The following is a 10,705-nucleotide window of genomic DNA, read 5'->3' on the forward strand; positions in this document are numbered from 1 at the left end:
TACAGAATAGTACAGTGAGCTCAGCTGGTTTCCCTCATTAACCTCTTTCACTGGTAACTTTGTTGTAAAGAACCAACATTATTACTTTGACCAACCACTTTGTTGAGATGTAACACACCCACTTAAAGTGTACAACTAAGTGGGTTTTTTTTTTTTCAGTATATCCTTAGGGTTGTAAGACATCTCTACAATCCAAATTTAGAATATTTTTGTGGACCCTAGAAGAAACCCCACCCATCAGCAGTCCCTCCCCCTTCCTCTTCACCCTCCTCATCCTCCAGCCACCCCCCTCCCCCCACAACCACTAGTCTTCCTGTCTCTGTAGAGTTGCCTCTTGTGGCCATTTCATACAAATGGACTCCTAAACATGTGGTCTCGTGTCTTCTGTGTCTACTTCTACTTGGCCAGTTTTCGAGAATCATTTGTGTAACACATAACAGTACTCTATGCTTTTTTATTATTGAATACTATCCCCCCGTATGGATGTATCTATATTACCATTAACTAAACCTCACACTTTGTTTGGATTTTACTCATTTTCCCCTACTGCCCCTTGTCTGTTTCAGAATCTCTTCTGGGATTCTCCCTCACATGCAATTGTCATGTCTCCTTGAACTCTGGTCTGACAGTTTCTCAGATTTGTTTTTGCTGACTTGGACAGTTCTGAGAAGACTTGACTAGGTATTTTGTAAAATATTTCTCAAATGTGGGCTTTTCCTGTCTGGTATTTTCTCATGCTGAGATATGGGCTGTGGGTTTTGGGAAGGAAGACCGTGGAGGTGAAGTCCCTCCCCTTTTACTGAAAACTTGTATTGGCTCCGTTTCCCTCAAGATAAATTTCAACAGCTTGAAGTTGATTGAGAAGGTCCCCAGGGCCCGGATTGAGCCAACCCTCCAGCTCCACATCTGCCTTTGCTTTCCTTCTCCCTTCCCTCCCCTGACTCCAAGCTCCAGCCTCCTCCCAGAACAAGGCCATTTCATTTCTCCAGGCCTGTGCAGGGATGACTTTTTCTCTTCTTTTATCTGGGAAAGACTAATTAATATATGTGTGTTGTATCAGGTCCAAAGCCTCCTTTCCCTACAAGACTTCCTAACCCACTCCCCATCCCCCAGGTTGGTCATCCTTTCATCCACTGGACCCAATAGCATAGATGCCTGACGCCATACCCGGAACAGTTTTTCCTGGTTTGTTTCCATCAGTTAGCTTAAGACTGGAGATCAGTCCTGGCGAATGAATAGGGAACAAGCCAAGTCTTTCCTGGTCCTGTGTGGGACCCTCCCCTCTTGAGCAAGACCAGAAACTTGGGGCTAATGGAGTTATTTATTTGTTGTCCCCGAAGAGGTGAGCTATGACCTGGCAGTGTACAGGTATCTAGATCCAAGAGTCTCAGGGAACAAGCCTGAGGGGCCAGTAAGGTCATGGGCAAAATTTCCAGGGGGACTCAAGTTCAAACCCGCAGATGTCATCACTGTATTGATGACATAAGAACCTCTGAAATGCAGCCTTTTGTCTTTGGTAGGTTATTTTCCAGAAGATTAGCAGGAGTGGGAGAAGGCGAGTCTGGGCTTAGGGTGTCATGGTCTGTCCTGGGCATCTGTGGGGTCTTGAGGGAGACAAAGACCACAGAGGATGGCAAAAAGGAGTTAAAATAAGCAAAGAGTCAGGCTCCACAAAGCCCATGGAGTTGGGGGGGGGGGCGCTCAATGCCTTTGATCCATCTGTCACCCCTTCCAGACGCACCTGGCTGGCTTGAAGCCTCCTCGGCAGGCAGGGTCACTGAATGCCAGGTTCCCAGGCAGTGGCAGGCCTGGGCCCAAGCAGCTGGCCTTCCATTCTGCTTCTCCCAAGAACCCAGCTAAAGTCCTAGAGATGCCCAGCCCCTCTAGACACTCAACCCCAGGGTGGATTTGGAAGCAAACGTTCTACACGAGGCCCAAGGGTAGATGTTTCTTCCAGTCAGTAGCCACTTCTGAACTGCACCTGGAGGCCAGGTCTGCCCCTTGGTCCTTTTGGGCTATTCCCCAGGTTCAAGGGTATGCTTTTGCATGGGAGGTGCTGCGGCCCCCCCAGACGGCTTTAGCCCCCTCCAAGGGGCCATCCCAGCACACATCTCCCTCCGGCCCAGTGGAGGCTGCTGCTACCCTGTCCCTACCAGGTCCCCTGTTCTCCAGGAGGCTGGCTTGGGCCTCCCCACCTGCGTAAACACAGCCTGCGACAAACCCGTACAACCCACAGCAGATGCTTGTGCTGCCTGAGATTGCTTGGGCAGCCTCTCGTTTTCCTGTCCTGATGCTATGGTTCTTGCTTTTGGTTTCCAGTCTCCACGGACCGTGGATCTCTGCCCTGCAGCCCCAGGCAGCTCCAGTGCTCTGTTTTGGACACATTTCTCTGTCTCAACCTCTTCGGCTTGCTTAAACACAATGTCGGCTTTTCCCAGGCTTGAAATTTGATCACTAAACCTATCTGTATTTGGAAGAGAAGAAAAGGGCATCTGGCATTTCTTAAGTATTTAAATAAGTTCGAAGTATTAGGTTTAATTTTCTTGACTACCTACTACTTAGTTACAAGTTTCCTCCATTTTGCTGATGAGAAAAATGAGGCTCATAGAGGTAAAGCAAAGTGACTAACATCACACAGCCTGAAAGCGGTAAAACCAGCATGTGAACCCGGGTCTGTGGGATCCTAAAGTCCAGCCAGAATATTTGGTGAAATGCCTGTTTCTTTTTTTCCTTTTTAAGGATTTTATTTTTTTTTAAAGATTTTATTTATTTGGGTGCCTGGGTGGCTCAGTGGATTAAGCCTCTGCCTTTGGCTCAGGTCATGATCTCAGGGTCCTGAGATCGAGCCCCGTATCAGGCTCTCTGCTCAGCAGGGAGCCTGCTTCTCCCTCTCTCTCTGCCTGACTCACTGCCTACTTGTGATCTCTCTCTATCAAATAAATAAATAAAACCTTTTTTTTTTTTTTTAAAGAGAGCATGAGAGGGGAGAAGGTCAGAGGGAGAAGCAGGCTTCCTGCTGAGCAGGGAGCCTGATGCAGGGGCCAATCCTAGGACTCTGGGATCAGGCCCTGAGCTGAAGGCAGAGGCTTCACTACTGAGCCACCCAGGCACCTCTTTAAACTAGTTTTTAATCAATATCTTTTGAAGGGTCAAAGTTTTAAATTTTGATGAAGTTCAGTTTTTTATTGTTCTCTCTTATAGTTTGTGGCTTTTTGTGTCCTATTCAAGAAATCTTCATCAAACTCGAATCCCCCAAATTTCGTTTCTTCATTAAGTCTTATAGTTTCAGCTTTGACATCAGGTCTACGATCCATTCATGTCAACTTTTTTTAAAAATTAATTTTTAAAGATTTTATTTATTTATTTGACGGGGAGATCACAAGTAGGCAAAGAGGCAGGCAGAGAGCGGGGCTGGGGGAAGCAGGATCCCTGCTGGGCAGAGAGCCCGATGTGGGGCTTGATGCAGGGCTGGATCCCAGGACCCTGAGATCATGACCTGAGCCAAAGGCAGAGGCTTAACCCACTGAGCCACCGAGGCGCCCCCATTTATGTTAACTTTTGTATACACTTTTTTTTTTTTTTTTTGCTTATAGGTAGCCAGTTGTGTCTGTACTTTTTGTAGGAAAGATTATCCTTTCTGCTGTTGAAAAATTGCCTTGCCACCTTTGCAAAACATCAACTGAACACATATATGTTCATCTATTTCCGGATTACAGATTTTATTCCATTGATTGGAATTTTTTAAAGATTTTATTTATTTATTTGAGAGAGAGAACATAAGCAAGGGTGAAGATGTAGAGAGAGAGAAGGAGAAGTAGTTCCCTGCTGAGCAGGGAGCCTGATGCAGAGCTCGATCCCAGGACCCTCGGATCATGACCTAAGCTGAAGGCAGACTTTTGACTGAGCCACCTAGGTGCATGCTCTCTCTCCCTTTCTCTCTCTTTTTTTTAATGTAGGCTCCACACACAGGGCTTGAACTCACAACCCTGAGATCAAGACCTGAGCTGAGATCAAAAATCAGATGTTCAACTGACTGAGATACCCATGCACCCCTATTCCATTGATTTCGATGGTTATCTCTATACTAATACCATACAGTCGTTTTTCCCCTTAATTAAAAAAAATCTGTAAGCCCAACATGGGGCTCAAACTCATGGCCCTAAGATCAAGAATTGCATGTTCTTCTGACTGAGCCAGCCAGGTGCCCTCCAATACTGTACTGTCTTGATAACTAGCTTTATAGTGAGTCCATCAAGTAATGAACATCCTCTAACTTTTTTCCTCCAATTGTTTTGGCTAGTCTAGGTCTTTTGGCATTTCTATGCAGATTTTAGAATCAGCTTGTCAATTTCTCAAAAAATGTTTTTGGAGTTTGATGTGAATAATGTTAAATCTATGTAGAATTACTACATTTACCAATGGAACCATCTGTACCTGGAATTTTCTTTGTAGAAATTTTTTCTCCTGAATAGTTCCATTTATTATCTCCAGTATATGGGAAATGTAAAAGAATTCAATAGGTTTTATCAAGTTCACCAGCAAAGCAATGATGAGAAACTTGAGAGAGAATCCTTTCTGTTTCCAAATATTTTGAAAGTTGGTTCCTGTAAAATAACAACAACAAAAAACATTGTATGATGAAAGAGTATTTCTGGGAATGAAAGAGAAAAATAAAAGCATTATTTTTGGAACAGGCACAGACCTCTAGGCAGGTTTCCTCTCAGTGCCTAGAGGTCTGTGCCTGTTCCAAAAATAATGCTTTTAGGGCGCCTCGGTGGCTCAGTGGTTTAAGCCGCTGCCTTCGGCTCAGGTCATGATCTCAGGGTCCTGGGATCGAGTCCCGCATCGGGCTCTCTGCTCAGCGGGGAGCCTGCTTCCCTCTCACTCTCTCTGCCTGCCTCTCTGCCTACTTGTGATCTCTCTCTGTCAAATAAATAAATAAAATCTTAAAAAAAAATAATGCTTTTATTTTAGGCACAGAGCTCCAATTAATTTTAGGGGAAGATTTAACTACAAATTCAATTTCATTGATTATATGTGGAGCTATTTAAGTTTTCTATTTCTTCTTGAGTTAGCTTTGGCAGTTTGCTGTTTTGAAGGAATCTGTCCATTTCATCTATACAATTGAAATTTACTGGCACAAAATCGTTCTTGGAGTGACTTTCTTAATTTCATTTTTGGTCTGTTGCCCTTTGAATATGTCATTCTACTGATTTCCATTGTTTCAGAGAAGAAGTTCGTGTAGATTAGTATCGATGCTTCTTTACACATAATGAGTCATTTTCATTGCTGCTTTTATTGTTTTCTCTTTCAGTGGTTCGACAATGATGTGTCTGACTGTGAAGCTCTTCATATTGTTCCTATGTGGCATTCACTGCACTTCTTGAATGTGTAGAATATTTTTTCAACAAATTTGGAAAGTTTTTGGCCATTGTTTCTCTTTTTTTTTCCTTTTCCCTGATAAAGTACTCTATGAGTTTTTGTGATGATGTATTCTGTGACAAAATGGTTAAGATTTTGGTTTCCTAGTCACAGAGTTCCAGGTTTCAATTCCAGCTCCACCACTTACGAGTTGTGTGAATCTGGACAAGTACCTTCGTGGCTTTAAGTCTTAATTTATGTTACTGCTTTATTATAAAGGGTATTATAAAGAATACAGATAACCGGGGCACCTGGATGGCTCAGTGGGTTAAGCCTCTGCCTTTGGCTCAGGTCATGATCTCGGGGTCCTGGGATTGAGCCCCACATTGGGCTCTCTGCTCAGTGGTGAGCCTGCTTCCCTTCCTCTCTCTCTCTGCCTGCCTCTCTGCCTACTTGTGATCTCTGTCTGTCGAATAAATAAATAAAATCTTTAGAAAAAAAAAAGAATACAGATAACCAGATGAACAGCCAGATGAAGAAGTACATAGGATGGGGTCTGGAAGGATCTCAAGCTCAGGAGTTTCAGGTCCCATGAAAATGGGGTGTGCTACCCTCCCAGTAAGTGGAACTCTAGTGGAACACAACTTGGAAGCTATACAATTTTTTCCTCAAGTATCTTTTTCTGCTCTCTCTTTTCCTTTCCTACTGGGACTCCTATTATTCTTATGCTGGTATACCTGATGTCGTTCCACAGATTTCTGAGTAAGGACTCATTTTTTCTTCCCTTTCCCCCTCTTCAGGTTGGATAGTTTCTATCGACCCATCTTCATGTTCATTGATTCGGTCATCTGTCAGCTCAAATCTGTGGTTGAGCCACTCTAGTGAATTTTTTTTTAAGATTTTATTTTTTAAATAATCTCAATACCCAACATGGGACTCAAACTTACAACCCCGAGATCAAGAGTCATGTGCTCTACTCACTGATCCAGTAAGATGCGCCTCTACTGAATTTTAAATTTCAGTTATTACTGTACTTTTCAACTCTGGAATTTATTTATTTTTTTATTGTCATTTTAACCATTTTTTAAAAAAGATTTTCTTTTTCAGTAACCTCTACATCCAACGTGGGGCTTTATCTTACAACCCTGAGATCAAGAGATGCACACTACAATGACTGAGTCAGACAGGCCCCCCCTACCTTGTAACCATTCTTTAAGTGTATAATTCAATAGCATTAAGTACATGTACGATTCATTTCTCAACAAAAACTCTATTAAACAACATCCCATTCCTCCCTTCCCCCAGCTTCTGATAACCTCTGTTTTATTTCTGTCTCTGTGTATGAATTTGCATATTCTAGGTACCTCATATAAGTGGAGTCATACAATATTTTTGCTTTTGGGGGCACCTGGGTGGCTCAGTTGGTTAAGCAGCCCACTCATGATTTTGGATCAAGTCATAATCTTAGGGTCGTGAGATCAAGCCCCATGTTGGGCTCCACGCTGGGCGTGGAACCTGCTTAACATTCTCTCTCCCTCGGCTCCTCCCCTCCCTCCCTTAAAAAAAAAACAAACAAACCCAAACCCAGTATTTTTCCGTATGCATCCAGATTCTTTCAATTAGCATGTTTTGAAGGCTCACCCATAATGTAGCACCTATCAGTCCTTCATTCCTTTAAAAAAAAAAAAATTCTGGGGCGTCTGGGTGGCTCAGTCAGTTAAGCGACCAACTCTTGATTTCAGCTCAGGTCATCGCCTCCGTTATGGTTATGAGATCGAGCCCTGCTTTGGGCTCCCCACACATTGAGTCTGCTTGTCCCCCTCTCCCTCTGCTCCTCCCCCACTCTCTCTCAAAAAAAATTTTTTTCTAGCCCCTTATCAAGACTATTTATTTTGTTGTCACACTTTCCTTTGAGTCTTTTTATTTTAGTTCTTTGAGCATATTTTATAATAACTGTTCCAAAGTCTTTGCTAACTACAACATCTGGGGACCATCAGAGACTGTATCTACAGAGTACTTGCTTTTCCTGACTTTAGACTGGATTCTGATGCCCTCTACAGGCTGTTGTTGTCATTGGCTTTTGTTTGTTTCTTTGTTTAATAATTTGCCAGGGCCAAATCTGTGAATCTGCTTCCCTAGGGTGGGTGGCCACTGCTGTCTCTGCCCCGTTTAAAATAATTCTTGTTTTTATTTTTAAGCTTGGATTCCTAAGAATGCCCCTGTGTCTGTGTAGCTTCGTGATCAGCTAATTATTTTTTTTTTAAGGTTTTATTTATTCATTTGACAGAAAGAGAGAGCACAAGCAGGGGGAGCAGCACAGCAAGAGGGAGAAACAGACTCCAGGCTGAGCTGGGAGCCTAATAGGGGGGTTGATCTTACGACTCTGGGATCGTGACCTGAGCCAAAGGCAGACGCTTAACCCACTGAGCCACCCACCTTGAGCCAGTGAGGATTCTGTCCTCTGACAATGATCTGTATGTGGGTGGGAGAGTACAAAGTTCGGGCCATTTTCAAGTTGACCCCAGCTTTCCTCCCCCACCCCCGCGCACGCAGCCCCTGGGTTAGCCCTGCAAATGCACACAGCCTCAGCAGGGAGCATGCTTGCCTCCACCACAATCCCAAGTCAGGATAAGAGCTCCGTGGGCTGTCCCCCACTCACTTGCCACTGAGAAGGCTGCTTCCTCCGGCGACATCATGGGGCGTGGCCATCGTCCACGAGTCCAAATCAAAGAAACCCCCTGCAGCAGGGAAGCTTCCAGTCCTCAAAGCCCACCCCCCCCCACAACCTTGGCAGAGCCTCTGCACCTCCCACGCTGGAAAGCGAGACTCCTGTTCTAACTCAAAGTCGAGTGTGTTTCAAGACGGTTCGCTTCTCAGATTGTGGTCGGCCTTTGGTGGATCTCAGAGCCCTGAACGGGCTGTTTGGTTTGCCTTGTGCAGCATTAGAGCTGCTTCTGGCGAGAGGATTTGCAGACCTCCTCACTCAGCCATAGGTGGAAATGTCCTCCTTTAAATATTTTGAACTTGGGGCGCCTGGGTGGCTCAGTGGTTTAGGCTGCTGCCTTCAGCTCAGGTCATGATCTCAGGGTCCTGGGATTGACTCCCGCATCAGGCTCTCTGCTCAGCAGGGAGCCTGCTTCCTCCTCTCTCTCTGCCTGCCTCTCTGCCTACTTGTGATCTCTCTCTGTCAAATAAATAAATAAAAATAAAATCTTAAAAAAAAAATAAATATTTTGAACTCTGTTCTGGGAAATAGTTCTGTTCCTCGTCCAAAAAGTTTGGAGGGTCTTAATGCCTTGGAAACAGTGTGATCCTTTCAAGGTTTGCCTTTACATGTTAGACCGGACCAGAATAGCTTCCGTCTAGGGTGAATTTGGCCCCATTGCTGCGGCAATGACCTTCTGAGTCCTCTACTAGACACCTGTGCGTTTGGTGATCTTTTCACTCTGGCTGGTGGGACCACGCGTTCTTTCCACCCCGTGCAAACCCTGGGGATTGTTTAACCCCCTTGGTGCTCACCTGAAGGTGTGTGGCAACCTCTGCCCGGGCCTAGCGTTCTCTCTCTGCCCTGGGGATTCTCCCTGTGGAACTTGGTCCCCTCACCCCAGGGAGACTGCTGGAGTCTGTTTGAGTCTGTTTGAGTTCTCTCTTCCTGGGCTACAGGCTGGAAATTCTCTCCAGGCAGGAAGCCAAGGAAGCCATACGGCTCTCCATCCTGCACTGCCTGTTGTCCAGGGACCGGAAGTTCTTTTTCTTGTTTGAGATGTGAAAATGTGGGGGTTTGGGAGAAAAGGGTCAAGAGAGAATTCTTAAGGCGTCTTTGGTGCAGAAAAGGTGGTTTTAAAGAAGATGTGGTCCATATATACAATGGAGTATTATGCCTCCATCAGAAAGGATGAACACCCAAATTTTGCATCAACATGGACGGGGCTGGAGGAGATTATGCCGAGTGAAATAAGTCAAGCAGAGAGAGTCAGTTATCACATGGTTTCACTTACTTGTGGGGCATAAGCAATAACAAAGGACATTGGGTGAAGGACAGCGGAAGTGGGCTGGGGGAAATCGGAGGGGGAGAAGAACCATGAGCAACTGTAGAATCTGAGAAACAAACTGAGGGTTTTGGAGGGGAGGGAGTGGGGGAGGGACAGAGGGGGACAGCAGGGAGCCTAGTGGTTGTTATTGAGGGCACGTGTGCATGGAGCACTGGGTGTGGTGCATAAACAATGAATCTTGGGGCGCCTGGCTTAGTGGGTTAAGCCTCTGTCTTCAGCTCAGGACATGATCTCAGAGTCGTGGGATCTAGCCACACATCAGGCTCTCTGCTTGGCAGGGAGCCTGCTTCCCCCTCACCCCACCTCTGCCTGCCTCTCTGCCTACCTGTGATCTCTCTCTGTCAAATAAATAAATAAATAATCTTTAAAAAAATAGACAATGAATCTTGGAACACTGAAAAAATAAAATAAAATTTAAAAAAATAAAACATTTTTTAAAAGGTGGTTTTATTAAAGCACGGGGACAGGACCTGTGGGCAGAAAGAGCTCCGCGGGGGTTGTGAGGAAGGACTGATTATAGACTTTCAGGTTGGGAGGGGGTTAGAAGTTGCTAAGGAATTTGGAAGCAAGGTTTCCAGGACCTTGAGGGGATAGCTGTTGTTAGAAAAAGGTCATTTATGACTGTCTAGTAAAATCTTAGTCATGAGACCCTTCAGATGTTTACTGGTGGGTCATATGCTTGGAAGATGATTGCTAACATGTATCTTGGGCAGTAGAGATAAAAGAAATTTCCAAAGGAATTTTTTACATGTTAAAAGAGACTTTACAGGATCCTGGAGGTCTAATGTTAATGTTAGACTAATGTTAATGCTAATGTTATCTAATGTTAAGCCAATGTTGCCTTTTGCCCTTAGCAAGGTATTAACATCAAGGATGTTGAGTTCCTAGAGGAAGTTCCCCGTGCCTGTCCCAGAGACTTGTCAATGGACAGTAGGTTGTAAGGAAATGGAATATTTTTCTTTTGCCTCTGTTCTTCCCATCAGGTATATCTGGCCCCTGTTTCTTCATTCTGATCAGAAGCCCCAGTCCAGCTTTTTGGTTACACTATGCTGTGCCCCAACTCCATCTTGTGCCCCAACATCAATAGTTGTAGAGAGACGGTAGTGGGCAGCCTCTGGTTTTCCACGAATGTACCCAAAGTTCTCCATGGAGGTCAGCAGAGGGCGCTATTCTCTGTGTTCTTGAGCACCCTAGCCACGTGGGGCAGAGGCAGGCAAGGGAGAGCAGGGTGGAGGAAAGAGCCTGGCTTTTTTTTTTTTTTTTTTTTTAAATATTTGACAGAGAGAAATCAC

Source organism: Meles meles, chromosome 21 (genome assembly GCF_922984935.1).
Source record: "Meles meles chromosome 21, mMelMel3.1 paternal haplotype, whole genome shotgun sequence".
In the NCBI taxonomy this organism is placed as follows: domain Eukaryota; kingdom Metazoa; phylum Chordata; class Mammalia; order Carnivora; family Mustelidae; genus Meles; species Meles meles.